Here is a 16,078-nt window from a genome sequence, read left to right as displayed (position 1 = left end):
CCGAAACAATCTTTCTTTATGCTTATGAGATTCTTGTCTTGAATTCTTATGCAAGTAGTTACTTAAAGATTTTTATAACTAACTTTATAGCATGAAGATGGTTTTCATATAAGTATTTGTCCATGTACTGTTGTGTTCTTTGATTTGTTTGTTTTACAGGTCAAAGAAGAAGAAGGGAACTCCAAGAAGGGTTTGGAACCTAAAGGCCTTCTCGAACGTAGGACCTTAGGTATGTACCCTAAACATTAGAATTTGCTTAAAGTGAAGATAATGGCTGTGTGTGTGTCTCTTTGAATAAGCAATTTTCAGTCTGGTAAAGTCTTAACCCAAAGGACCCTAGGGGTATTTTCCCTTCAACCAAAAATATTTGACGAAATGAAGATTTAGTCGTTAGGAGTATTTTATTACATTTAAGAGAGGAAAATATTCTTGAAGTGGTAAAACATATTTATTTAGTGGATTAACTCAAAAAAATGAATTATTGAGTTAATCAAGAAAAATGGTTAAAGTAATTAACAAATGAAAAAATTATTTATCAATTAGTTTAAAAATATATGGTTAAATGATTTAGAAATAATTATTAAATAATGATTTAATAGTTATTTCATAGGAGAGATGTGTAACGATTAAGAAATAATAAATAAATAATGATTTACTTAATTATTCTTGGGTGATACAATCAAGAGGGGTTAGAAACAATTAGTATGTAATGATTTAATATCTATTTCTAGGTGAGAAGTTAAATGATTAATGAATAATAAATAAATAATTATTTATTTAATTATTCGTATATATCAGCAAAAATATTTTTAACTATTTTCACTAAATGGCTGAAAATAACATGAAATTAATTAAATTATTTTGTGCCATTTTCTAGTGGATAAACATAAATAATTTACAAAAAGGGGTTCTCTAAATTATTTCGTAAGGCGAAAGTGATTTTTTATGTGTAAACCCCATATTTCATGGTGTATTTCAATCATCCTAGTAAAAAATTGCCACGCGATCACTTTTTAGATGAAAATAAAATTGAACTTTATTTCATTAGAATCTTCATATAGTCCTTTCCCTTAACAAGATTCTAAGTTTTCTTCCCCAGTAATTCATAATCTAAAAGCTGAATCAAGAACTTATAGTCATCGAAATGGGATCCTAGCATCTAAATCATATTAAAGAGTATCCTTGTTGAGGGTATCGATGCACGTGGTGAGAAGAGGGAATGCCCATGGTATTAAAGTCAAAACTACATCAACAACATGGTTACCCACTTTGTTTTTGATTGAGATTTCTAAAAATTCATATGGATTTTGCATGTAAAGTTTTTTCTTGTTATGATTATCTTAATAGGCTTTCATGAATAGATTAGTTGTGTTCCAACAAGGCTACACCAACCATTCTTAGATTATTGTGGGTATTCACTTTCTTAAATCATATGATCTATGTCCTTTTCTCAAATTCATTTGAAGACATATATATCTGGGTCATCTAATGAATCACCAATTATTGGTAGCCCAACTGACTCCCCTATCATTTTAAAATGATATGGGGCCTCTCCTTAAATTTATCCTTTAGGATTTAATTTTTCACATTTGGTTTTGATTTTGTATGAATGCAATGGTCTTGATCCATGACTTTCCTTTTCTGAATGATGATATGACATATCCTTGGTTGATTTGAGAAGTTTGTTTCTGAACTTTAATTAATTTGAATCATTTTATTTTGGTGTTTTATTGATGACGCTATCTCTCATTAAATATTAATTTAAAAACCTTGTCTTGTTGCACTATTCCAATAAGTATTTGAGCTTCTATTACTCTATATTGCATACAAATGATAGAGTGAAAATGGCTACTACAAAATATTTGATTCTATATAAACCCTCTGTTATTTAAATTTTCATATTATAATGTTTTTCTAACACTTTCTTTCATATATTTTGTTTGTTTATATAATTCCCTAATATATACAGTTGGTTAAGTAAATGGATGATTATCATTTTCTGGATTACCCACTATGTGTTAAATTTGTGCTTGACTGCTCTTAGAAATGGTTTATTTTCCATATGTTCCATATCATGTGTTTACCACATGATACTTGGTTTAATATATTATTAGTTGTATGATAAACTTATGATTGAGAACCTGCATTCATCTATATGGTGATATGTATTTTGAAAGTTTTGGATCTACCATTATGATAAATAATATGTATCGAGATAATAGTGTGATTTTGTGATTTGAGTTAGGGTTGTATGGGTGATTTGGCATGTTAATTTATATTTGCACCAATTATTTCAAACCTACCACTTATAATTACTTGTACCTTACAACCAATAATCTCTTTGTACTATCCTCCCATATGTCAATGTTTGACATAATCTCTTGGGGTTTTTAGGATACATTTTCTTATTCATTTCATTATTTGCCTCATACTTTTCAAATTCCTTAGTGAGCTAGGGTTTGGTCACCCATTTGGTGCATTTTTCTCCTTTGTTCACCTCGATTCCTAGCTGAATCCATCTTGGATTCTAGCCATGGCATGCCTTATCCAGATGAAAGACAATGGGTCTAAGATGGTAGAGGCATACGGTGAATGTGAAAACTTGTTAGGCTAGGTTAGATGGTGGGATTTCCTTAAATTGTTTGAGGATTGTAGTAAAGGTGTTGTCATAAATTTTACCTCTTATTTTGATGGGAAGAAATCACTAGTGGGTGACCTAGAGATTGTTGTAGATGTTGATTTCATTATAGAGGCTTCCCATATTCCCATTGAGTGAGAGAAGTGGTCCAAAAGTAGTGAATTCCATGACATTGCATAGAAGAAAATTCTTGTCAGTAATGATTATGTATATCATCTGAAAGGTATGACAATTTCCTCTTTAAAATCAAAATGGTGTAATTTAGTTCTTTTTCTGTGATGGTGTATTACTTATGAAGGGTAATATATAGTGGTTTATATCTATCATATAAGGTTATTAATGGGATTTCTTAGCCATAAAACTAATTTTCCCTTTTATTTGTATAACAACATAACTAAAATGTCACGCACATATCATTCATGCCGCAAGAACTCCCAAATATCACTCCTTCATCAAAATGTCATTCATATTATGGTTAGACACCAATTGGGAAAGGCAGGGGATGAATGTTATATTTTCCTAAATAAACATGATTTTTATAAACATCAACTACCCAAAGACTATAAATACCCATTTATCTCTATCCCTAACCCTCCTTCAGAAAGATCTATTTAGTCACCATCTGCTTGTTCGTTACAAAATTATTGTGAACAATCATTTCATGAAGCAGAACCTTGTGCTTTTTATGAAAATTGAAATGAAACCCTTAGACCTACTCATGTTCTCTTAAATAGAACCATGTCCAAGGGTAACAATGTCCATCATATGGAATCAAAACGAGAACTTAGGGATAAATCAAAGGTGAAATACTCGAGTGTAAGTCTTTATCCTGAACCAGTACCGAGAAAACATACACATGAAGAAGAGTAGAACAAAATCCTCAGTCTAAGGTTAAGAAAAAAATCAGAGAAATATTTCTTGAGCAAGAAGAAACAATAATAAAAACTCTCTTTTAAAGGAAGTGTTTGTCGATTTGGATGTTTCACTAGAGCCTTCATCAAATAAAACCAAACCTCAAGTTGAGTATTGTGTAGATCATGGTAAATTTGAGCCTAATGTCAATAGCAACACTAAAAGGACTCTCAAGAGTCCTTATAATTCAGACCTTTCCTTGTTGGATGTATAATGGCATAAAAAATTACTATTTACTATGCCATATTAATCAGTTATTGCAAGAGAATTAACAATTTGGAGCCCCATGTCGAGCTAGGGAAACACATAGGAAAAAAAAATCCTCCAACATTGAAAATGAACCTCAAGTTAAAGATACACATATTATCATCAAGTCATAAAAGTAAAAGTAGTTACATATTCTAATGTAGATGAATCTGGTTCAAAGAAGAAATGATTTTATTGTTATCTATGATTAATATTTTTGAAGTATTTGAGGTATGTGTCTATTTGATTTATTTTACTAGACTTTAAAAAATAATTGCTGCAATCCCTGATTCTATACAAAGCCTCTCTTGTGGCCAATAAGATGTTTAATAATGGTTTTTTTTGCAATAGGTCCTTCATGTTTGTTGAATGTGGGCTTTGGATATTATGAAGAAGGATTTTCTAGATTGGCGTGTACTAGTTGAGAGCAATGCATGGATTCCCTACTAGTCATTTGTCTTTTCTTTATGTTTTACAGTTTATCCAAGAGGCCAAGTAAATGGTTTGAATTATTTTTGTAACAAACAATTAGAGACTTTTTAGGATTATTTTTTGGATACAATGAGGTCCCTTGAGCTGTATATAAACATTGTTTTATTTTTGGTCGTATATGGGTGGGTTCTTGTAATATTATAGAGTGAAATTTAAGAGAAAATAAATGTTCTTTAAATTTGATGTGACTGTGGAATAATTTTGAATTACACTCCGAGTTTTAAGACTTGGTTTTATTTGTTCAACTACTTAGTGTACCTTCAATTTTTCCATAGTCATTAATATTTATCGTCCTCTGCCTTATGTGTAATTTGATTTCATAGAATACAGTAGACACTAATCTATTGCTTGTGTGATTTGATTTCATCAAACAATTTCAATTTTTATTGCATTTCTTTTCGATTTCACATTGATTCAAGTTGTATAAGTTTATATTTGGTCGACATCACTCTCCAGTGACTTGTGACCTAAGATGAATACTTGATTTGGGCATCCATTTGATTTATGTTCCTATGGTTTTATTCAAGAAATTTAGAACTTAGTAAATGCCATCTTTCTCATATGAGTTGAATTAATGTTTACGTTATAGTGATTTCTAGCTTCATATGTTTATTTTGATTATTTTCTTATCGGTTTGGTTCATAGAAAAGTAATTGAATGATCCTCCTTTTTATGTGATTGCTAAAGTAATTTTTATATCTTGGCCAGGTAATGGAATGTAAGGTGCATTAATTAGACTTTTTTGCACTGATTCATTAGAGATATTTTGAGGTAAAAAGCGGGCATTAAAAAAACACATAAAACCAAAATCAACTTTATAAGGACCAATAGGATTAAGGATGATTATTTTAACCATGGGGGATGACTCACCTTTTTTGGATTAAAATGGTAAAAATATAAAATAAATAGAAAATAAAAAATAAATGTTACAACTAAAAATTTCAACTTATATCCTCACAATTTTACTCAAATTTCGAGTGAGAGCACTCATTGGATGTTGAATTTAATTCCTCGTCCAAGGAGTAAGCATTTTGAATACTTTTGATTGACCTTGCTAGATGAAAAAATGTAATCACAATCACGTTTTCTCATGTATTTCTTATGTTCAGTCCATCAAAACTATGCAACATTGGAACTTATTAGATGAGCTATTAAATTATGCATCCAGTGAGTGCTCCCGCTTGAAATTTGAGTAAAAAAGTGGGTAATCCAATCTTATTTTAATATTTCCACTATTATTTTATAATATTGCTTAGAAGGTTCATTTTAGTCCTCAAAATTTCTCTAATTCTTTTTGTTAACTATAAGAATAAGTACAGCTTGATCTGCATTCATTCAGAACATAACAAGGTTGCGTTTTAGTAATTATCTCTTTTGTATTTCACATTAAGGATTACATTCTAGTTTCAATTTCAATTTATAATTTCATATAATTTAAAATTTGGAAATATATTATTATTGTCTGTGTAGAGAATTATATTTTAATTATTTTTGTAGTAGTTACATTCAATATAGGTCTTTACTTTGTTGTATCATTATTTAGTTATTATTTGTACAAATATTAATGTATTTTTACAATGACTATTTCATTTCTGTATAGTATTCCTATAACCAATATTTTTCTTCCATAATTAATAGTTTAGATTTACTATATTTTTAGTAGTTACTAACATGTAGATTATATTTTATTATTTAAACCATAATTTAAGGTACATGTAACAATAGTTTTAGTTTTACATAGGTAGTACATGTTAGGATTATTTTCCCTTGTTATTCTCCTTTGCAAGAGGAGGAATCCAAAGGCTAATAGATCCTTAAAACCCATCGCGAGTGAACACACCAAACCACTAGTAATATTTAAAGATCTCTAGTCTTGGTCATTTCTCGCTTGTTTACTAGGGTGCACAAAACCCACGTCAACCCCTTCTTCCTCAAATTTCTTCCAAAAAGTTTCTTAATATGTCATGTAACTTTCTTCTCCATACTACATCCACATAGATAGTCTTTCCACTTTCTTGTCACATCATCTTCATTAAACTTATTTGCCCCTTCATCTCATTCATTTATTTAACAAATTCATCTTCAATCATAATTTTCATCCTTATATAATTTTATTTGACATTCTTGTCCATTTTATTGGGTGTTACACTTGAACCCTTTTCATGACCATCATTATTCAACTTTATCTTTCCACACTCTTTCTTTGTGAACTTTCTTTATATGTTTATGAGTTGCACTATGCCTTTGCAATAGAGATTTTGTTTCATCCTATTACAAGTACCTCACCAGGCTTCTCTCCTCTCAAATTTATATTTTGGTAACATTGGTTATCTCTCTCTTTGTGGAGGCTTATGAACTTCTTCTGCAACTCTAGGATTGTACACTCTATTCACTCCCAATAGATTCACTTCCAACTTTAACCGGACATCTCTACCTACATTTTCAACTGTGAAGTTGTCTCAACAACTTCTATCCAACCTCATTTCAAATGTTTTCTTCCCTCTTCTTTGAAATATTTTTAGTGATGGTTAGCACAAATTTCCTCTATCTCTATTGCTACCAACAATCAATAATTACCTTTTCCAAAATTCAAATAGAAATCATAAAAATAATTCCTTACATGTCAAAGCTTATAAATATACACTTCAAAAACTATTTTGAGTTCTTTTATCCACACTCATGCAAGACTCTTATGCTATTAGTATTATTTAGGATTTATTCACACTACTATTAATGATTCTCCCCTACTCTACTCCTTAGCTACAACTATCTTCTCCACTTACCAGATCCTTTGTGCTATGTTTCCTAATCAACCCTCCATTCCTGTAGAGGTAACTTTTGGCTCATCACCTATCAAGACTTATTCATATTTATTATTAAAAAAAATTATATTACTCATATTTCCTTCAGTTTTTCTGTTCCTACATATTTTCTTTGAATTCTTTAGACATTCCACTAGTGTATTTTTCAAATATCGTCTCCTACCTTAAATATTCTTATGGATTCTCCTATTAATCGACCACTATCTTTGTTAACATCATTGCTCCAATGCTCCCACATTCTCTATTTTCACATTACTCCAATTATTTTGTATAAGGTTGAAATGAGTAGGCTTAACATCCTTTGGTGCAAAGAATTGATGTTGATACATCCCTTTTTATCTACATAATGGTGGCCCAAACTAAAATATTAGTCATACTCCCTTAATTATGCTTTGATCTCATCATAAGGGAATACCACAGATCACTTTCATTTCTACTATGAATTTTCCTCTTCACATTATCTGACATTTTCATTTCTTCCATGACCCAACTTGATTCAGAATGCACATCTGTGTGGAGTCTAAAATTACTTGGCTCGAGGCCTAGCTCAATTTATTGCATGTGACCAACGCCATTACTACATGTTCAGGCCAAATAGTTCTAAGTCCTATTGACCTTGATGTATTGATTCTCCACATTATAAACCAAAATGATCAATTCCCAAACATTGGTTGTATATGAAATTAAAGTGATCTCATCACTTGGTAGTCCCTTACAACCTCATACTATTGGATGTGTTTACAACTTGGTACCTTTTTCAATTTCAATGTATCTATATATTTGATCAAAATAAATGGTAAGTAATTCCTAAACTTAAAATTGGTCCAGAGAAAATTTTTAGCATGCTTCCCAAAGGCTACAAGGTCTACAAAAAATAGTCTTCCCATCTAAGTTATCGATTAATCTAAGGTACTCTATACCAATCATGGCCTAAATACTCTTCAATGTTTGATATATTATGGAGTTTGGATAATCTAGTTGATCTGATCTTCGATGCCTTTTTCTCATCCTGAATGTCCTTTTCTCAACTAAGATTTCATTTACTATGAAAAAATATCTTTTCAGTGACATATTAATCTAGGAATTTACAGATTTTTCCCTTGCTTCACTGCCAACTTGTTTCATCTATTGAATGCTCTACAGCCAAGATACAACTTTGAGTGTCATTATTTGGTCCATGTCTCCTCAATAAGAGATTTGATTAATGCTAGGTTGTGTTATATTCTTTACACGACTAGCCCCCTAGCTAAATTGGGGGGTTAGAGAGGGGCTAGAGCCCCCCTTCTCTTGCATTGATGCGCAGTTGGGGGGTCACATGACGGGTTTGAGGGGGGTGGTTATCCCCCCTTAATGGGGTCTAGGGCAACATCCCTGGGAAACTTTATTTTCGAATCCATGTTTTTGTCCATTTTTTTCTGCATGGTTTTGTGCATGGTTTTCAAACATGGTTTTGGGCACGATGGTTCTCGGTCCATGGTATTGGATGCTTCGGCATGTAAATATATGTATTATAACATTTAGAGGAACACAATGAAAAATCAATCTGGTAGTCCTAGTTTTGGGATCCATGGGAAAATATCTGTGTATATTTGTTTTATATGTTATGCTCTCACTATTCTTTATTTTCTGTTACCAGAATTGGTATGCAGGTAATTTCTATATAGGGTTAAAACCTACATTTGGTATCAAAGTTGTTTTCACTTCAAAGTGACACCTTTGTTGCTGAGGGGTTTTTCTCGTGCTTGTGGCAAACCCTATTCTGTGGGGAATCTACAGGACCAATTCTGGTGGTGAAGGAAGATGGCGAGAAGTGGAAAGATAGAGATTCAGAAATTTAATGGTCAGAATTTTGAGTTGTGGAAACTAAAGATGGATGATCTGTTGGTGGATAGAGATTAGCGGATCATGGAAGATACTGGTGCTAAACCAATGTGAGTGTCCAATGAAGAATGGAAGAAGTTGGATCAGAAGGTAAAGAGCACAATAGGATTATGTGTTTCAGATTCAGTATTGCTAAATGTATCAGGGGAAGATATGGCGAAGGCTTTGTGGGACAATTTAGGGACTTTGTACCAATTTAAGCCTCTGGTGAATAAACTATTCCTATGGAAAAAGCTATATAACATGAGGATGAAAGATGGAGACTTGGTGACAGAGCATGTCAATGCATGTAATCTTATGGTAAGTCAATTATTATCTGTTGATATTAAAATTTCAGATGAAGATAAGTGCATAAGTTTTTGTGTTCTCTACCAAATTTGTGGGATAGTGTGGTTATTGCAATAGGTAGCAATGAAACTGCCTTGCAGTTTGATTAAATAGTCTCGTTCTTGCTGACGGAGGATATGAGACAAAAAATTATGGAGAGTTTTATTGTCATGCATTGTTCGTACGAGGACAATCCCAGAACAAAAAAAAAATAAGTCATCGAGTGGGAGATCTAAATCGAGAGGGAGATCTAAATCTCCAGGAAAACCTATACAGGTGTGCTCGAAATGTGGATTCAAGGAAGGGCACTAGAAAAGGGATTGTAAATATAAAGATCCTAACAAAGGAAAAGGATATGATGATCCTCCTTCTGTAGAAGTGAAAACCACCTTAGATGAATGTGGGGATGTGTACTGGTTGGAAATAATACTGAGAGGGGGGTGAATCAGTATTATCAAGTCACCTATTTCCTTTTTCAAACACAGATCATATACGCTACTTCAGTTAGATAAAACCGTGTATATACGCAACTACAGGGAAGGAAACCCACGTATGCAATGTAGACTTATAATTTAATTTATCCTACTGATGTTGATCATTAATCTGTTTATTAGGATCAAATAAATAGTAACCAGAAATAGTAAAACAGATCTAAAGACAATCACACACACAAGAACAGAAGATATAAGGTGGAAACCCAATGTGGCTGAAAACCACCTACTGCAATTCGTCTCTATCTTCTTTTAATTAGAAACTTCTTTCTACAATGTACTATTGCAGTTCTTTACCAGTACGCAGGCTGTAACCCGCAGAGAGCTACAACCCCCTCTCATTCTCTAGCTTCTCCTAGAAGGGAGCTACAACCCCCTTAGCTCTTCCACTAGCCAAGATACTAGTACGTAGGTGCTGGCCTATAAAGGCTACAACCTTCTCTTTCTTCCAGGGACCACGTTTCATAATTTTTCAGACTGTATCCATGAACATCAATCAATCATCAAGAATTTCTGCATCAAACAATCTCCTTTTCACCAATTAGAACTGAATCAAGTAGATACTTTTCTGACAGCTGTACACAGAACACAGTAGCACTAACCACACACCAAATTCTAAACCCATAGCACTATAGAAATAAACTGAAGCAGCTATAAAACAACTCAAAAGATATACGCTACTTCAATAACCTGAAACCTGTGTGGATATGCTTCTGTGTTTTGAGAAACCTGGGTATACGCTGTTTTTATACACTTAACCAGTGTGTATATGCGCCCTCGCTTCACTGAAACTGCTTACAGATCTATAAAGGATAATTCACTCTTTCAAATATTCAGACATTAATTAACCCTACTTATCAGATTTATAGATCAAGCATGCACCACATATAACAGATCAAAATCATACAAAGATACTATCATTCAAGCCTAAAGATTATGACCCACTAATAAAACTTATCCTTTTCTTTGCGCTAAGGTTCCTCCTTCATTCAGATCAGCATCTGCACCATAACCCCAATCACCAATATTTCAGATCTAGCACTTATTAGATATTCGATTAATTCAGATGATCCTCTTCCAAATGATCTTCTTCCCCTTTTATAATCTTAGGCCTTTCTCAATACCATGGTCCAAAACCATAATAAAGCAATACCATGGACCCAATACTTGGGATCAACACTTCTGACGAGATACTATTGTCCAAAACCATAGATTCAAATACCAAGGACTAACTACCATGGACCAAAAGTAAGTTGTCCAACATATACGCGCTTTTCCTTGCATGAAAGTGTGTGTATACGCATACACGCCTTTGTAACGTCTAACCCACGTGTATACGCACCTTAGTCTAGGTGAACCTGTGTATATATATTTTTGTTCATTCTGAGAGCTTGTACTGAGATCTGTCACCAAAGACAGTTGCCATCAAGGACAACACCTGTGCCATAGTTCCAAACTTGTGCCATAATGTGAACAGTACTTGGCTTCTTCTTCAAGTACACATGTAGATCATGAGTTATGGTTGATTGACTCTGTTGCATCCTTTCACTTCACTCGCCATAGAGAGTGGTTTTGCAAGTAGGAGAAATACGATGGCGGTGATGTATTCTTAGGGGATGATAGGAAGGCTAGAATCGTTGGTCGCAGGAAACTAAAGTTGATGTTGCAAGGTGGAAGGATTAAAACACTCCCTGGTGTTCTCCATATTCCTGCATTGGCTAGAAATATGATTTCTGTAAGCAAGCTGGATGACGTAGGTGTAAAAATAGTCTTTGGGAAAGATACCTGCAAGATGATTCGAGGAGCACTACTATTGACGTGGGGAGTTTAGATTGGAACTTTATTCGAGCTGCAAGGTAAAAATTTTGTTGATGGGTGAAACAATTTTGTGGTTCCTGAAAGTGGAGCAAAAAAATCTAGTGGTCTGTGGAGAAAAGACCTTGTATGACATAAAATGCTTTAACATATTGGGGAGAAGGGACTTCAGATACTTCATGGTAAGGGTATGGTAGAATGTATGAGTAATAGCTCTTAGGATTTTGATTTCTATTTAAATTATGTATATGGGAAGCAAAATCGGGTGAGTTTACCCTCTGGTAGTAAGAGGGCTAAAAAGATATTAGAGCTTATGCACAGTGATGTGTTTGGGCCTGTGAAGGTTCCATGACTGGGTAAGTTTGTGTACTATGTATTATTTATAGATGACTTCTCGAGGAATACATGGATATATTTCCCCAAGAAGAAATCTGAAGTCTTTTACAGGCTTAAATAATTGAAGGCTCTGGTGGAAAACTAGACAGAGCAAAAAATAAAGGTGCTGAGGACAGATAACGTGGTGAATTTTGCAAGAAGGAATTCGAAGAGTTCTACAAGAAGTGTAGTATAGCAAGACAAAACATTACTCCATACACACCTTAGAAAAATGGATTTGTAGAAATAATTAACAAGGTGTTGATGGAAAGGGAAAGAAGCATGCTCAGTGGTGCCGGGTTAGGACATAAATTTTGGGCAGAGATAGTTGAGACTACATGTTACCTAGTCACAGATCACCTCCATCAGCATTAGAGGATAAGACTCCACAAGAGGTATGGACTGGTAAGAAACCCTCTCTTTCACATCTAAGGGTATTTGGATGTGATGCATATGTACATGTTCCAAAGGAGAAAAGAACAAATTTGGATAGTAAATCCAAAAAGTGCATCTTTATTGGGTATAAGGACTGTTTAAATGGTTATAAGATTTGGAACTGAGTAACAAGGAAGGTTGTGTACAGCTAAGACGTGGTGTTCCGAGAGGTGAAATATGTTATTAAACATGAAGTACAACCAATGGAACCTGCTAAGAGAGAGATTGAGCTTAAGGAGGAAGAATCAGATTCTACAGTGGAAGGGGAACCAAAAGAGAAGAGCCACAAACTATGGTTGTGAGAAGATGAGTTCAAGAAAGAAGGCAACCAAAAAGGTATAGTCCATCTAATTTATGCTCAAATTTTTCTTTATTTATTATTGATGATGATCTCGGAATTGTGAAGGAAGAAGTAGACTCAGATGATGGAAACCTTTGGAAAGAGGCCATGGTTGATGAAATGGCATCTTTGCACAAAAATGAGGCTTGGGATCTAGTGGAATTATTGGCTAGAAGGAAACCCATTTGCAGCAAATGGGTGTTCAAGAAGAAGACGAATGCAAAAGGAAAGGTGGAGAAATACAAATCTCGGTTGGTAGCAAAAGGTTATTCCAAGGTACTGAGAATTGATTTTCGTGATATTTTTTCTCCTGTTGCCAAGGTAGTTTCTATTAGATTACTTTTATCTTTTGTTGCTACTTTTTATTTTTAGGTATAACAGATGGATGTGAAGACAAAATTTCTTCATGTGGATCTAGAAGAAGAGACATAAATGAAGAAGCCTGAAGGCTTTGCATTGAAGGTGAAGAAAGTATTGGTATGCAAGTTAAAAATGTCTTTGTATGGGTTAAAACAGTCACCAAGGATGTGGTATCCGAAATTTGGCGCATTTATACGGGGACATCGCTGCACTAGAAGCAAAGAAAATCACTTTGTGTATTTTAAATTAGTTGGTGACATCTTATTTATCTAGTCTTCTATGTGCATGATATGTTGCTAGTTGGAAATGACAAAGAAATTATCCAGGATTTGAAGACACAATTGTCCTCCAAATTCGACATGAAATATCTTGGTGTTTCAAACTATATTTTGGGCATGGAAATTAAAAGAGATCAGGAAAAGAGGAAGCTCTGGTTAAACCAGAGGAAGTATTTTGAGAGAATACAAGAGAGTTTTAATATGGAGGATAGTATACCGGTTAAGGTTCCTATTCCTGTAGGTGTAAAGTTATATGCTGAACATTGCCCTGGGACATAAGAAGAGGAAGAGGACATGTCCCGTGTTCCATATGCAAGTGAATTCGGTAGCCTGATGTATGTGATGGTCTATACTAAACCATACATTGCACATGTAGTGGGAGTATTGAGTAGGCTTATGTCAAAACCAGGAAAGGGGCATCGTATAACAGTGAAGCGGGTTTCGAGGTATTTGTGTGGCACTAGTGACTATGGTTTGTGCTACTAAGGAAGAGCAGGATTAGACAGAGTTTTGGATATCTATGGATTTGTTGATATAAACTGGGCTAGAGATCTAGATCATATAAGATCTACAATTCCGTATGTGTTTAACCTACTTGGAGGTGCAATAAGTTGGATGAGTAAGAAATAATATGTCGTGTCACTATCAACTATAGAGGCAGAACACATGGCAGCCACCCATGCAAGAAAGAAAGCAATTTGGTTGCAGAGATTGTGTTCAAGTGTGGGGTTAGTAAAGGGAGCTATAAGGATAGACTGTGACAACCAAAGTAAAATTTTCTTGGAAAAGAACCCTGCTTATCATTTGAAGACAAAGCACATTGACGTTCAGTATCACTTTGTGAGGGATATTATAGGAGACAAAAAGGTGTTGTCGGTAAAGGTGGACACTTTGAAGAATACTGAAGATGCATTGAAAAAATCTATGAGCTCTAAGAAGTTCTCTTGGTGTGGAGAAACAATGGGCATTACAAGGCTAGATAAATGAGTAAGCTCTCATGTGGCCTTATGTGTAAAGAAAACAACAACTGGGAGAATGTGGGGTTGTGTTATATTATTTTGACGACTAGCCCACCTAGCTAAACTAGGGGGCTAGAGGGGGGGTGGAGCCCCCCTTCATTAAACCTATGTGCAGTTGGGGGTTCATCGTGGGCTTTCACAGCGATGGCCAGCCCCCCTCTAAGGGGTTTGGGGCAGTGCCCCAGGGAATTGTTTTTTTTTTTTTGGACCCACGGTTTTGTCCATGGTTTTGTATATGGTTTTCTTACATGGTCTTGGGCGTAATGGTTTTCAGTCCATGGTATTGGATACTTCGAAATATATATATATATATATATATATATATATATATATATATATATATATATATATATATATATATATATATATATATATATATATGTATGTATGTATGTATTTTAACATTGAAAGGAACATAATGAAAAATCAATCTTGTAGTCCCTATTTTGGGATCGAGGGGAAAATATTTGTGTATACTTGCTTTATGTGTTATGCTCTTGCTATTGTTTATTTTCTGTTACTAGAAATCGTATGTAGGTAATTTATGTAAGGGATTAAAACCTACATGGTTAAAACTTATTTACATGCACATTTTCCTATCTCGGATATGCAACGAACCAGATAAAACCACTTTTGTTGCAAAAAAGTAGGCTTGGGTTGGAACCTTCAAGGAACCTTGACCCCTGATGAAAAATGTAACTCTAACTGATGGGAATCTGTACATTTGTTTTCTCACAAATTCCCTCATGTTATCACATATTTGACTCCAATTAAGGTTAAACTGTGGAAGAATATTATTAACAATGAAATGATATAAACTTCTATTGACAAAGATTACTCTACACACTATATTTGTTGGTCATTCGTGCATCAATCAATCTTGCAATAAATCCATTTTCATTATCCTCCATTGAATCCATTAACTGGATTCCACTACTCACTCAAATAAGAATATCGACACTCACAATATTAGATTAGTTTTGATTGTATCTAATAATAGTTTCCAAAATAATCCTCCAAAAATCACACATTAACTCAAACACATAGATATAAAGTATACACAAGAATGGAGGATAATTTCATGCAATTCCCACTAACATAGGATCTATATAATATAATGCAATTTAAATAACTATTTTCCTTCTTCACTCTTCCTCTTTGGCCTCTCTTTCTACCCTTAGCCTCTCTCAAATATCTCATTTTTTCTTCTCTATTCTCTTCTATCTTCTAATTGTTAAACATTTCTCTGTATAAAATAGAATGGGTTTTGTTGAGATCCATTAAAGGTCGATCAAGCATTCCAAATAGGTTAAATATCAAATCTAAGCCTAGGACCTCTAACTCCTGAAGAAAATTCCTTACATAATATATTGAATATTGATCATGAAATATTTCATCATTTCCTAAATAAATTTCTTTTTATACTAGAAAACCGAATTCAAACATTTAATTACATTAAACTGACTTAAAATAAATTAATAGGACACATTCCCTTTAGTAAATGATGCAAGACCTCTTAGGTCTTGTTGACATGAAGAAATTCTCCAACATCATCTATAGTAAAAGTTTAAAATCATGGTTAACCATGTTCATCTATAGTCAATCCTATGTTGATCATGGTCTATAACAATAACCTAGTGAACGATA

Source organism: Pinus tabuliformis, chromosome X, assembly GCF_031772625.1.
Source record: "Pinus tabuliformis cultivar Carrire ecotype Pingquan chromosome X, CPIR1, whole genome shotgun sequence".
Taxonomy (NCBI): domain Eukaryota; kingdom Viridiplantae; phylum Streptophyta; class Pinopsida; order Pinales; family Pinaceae; genus Pinus; species Pinus tabuliformis.
The sequence above is the reverse complement of the archived record's forward strand: the minus strand, read 5'-3'. Positions refer to the sequence as shown.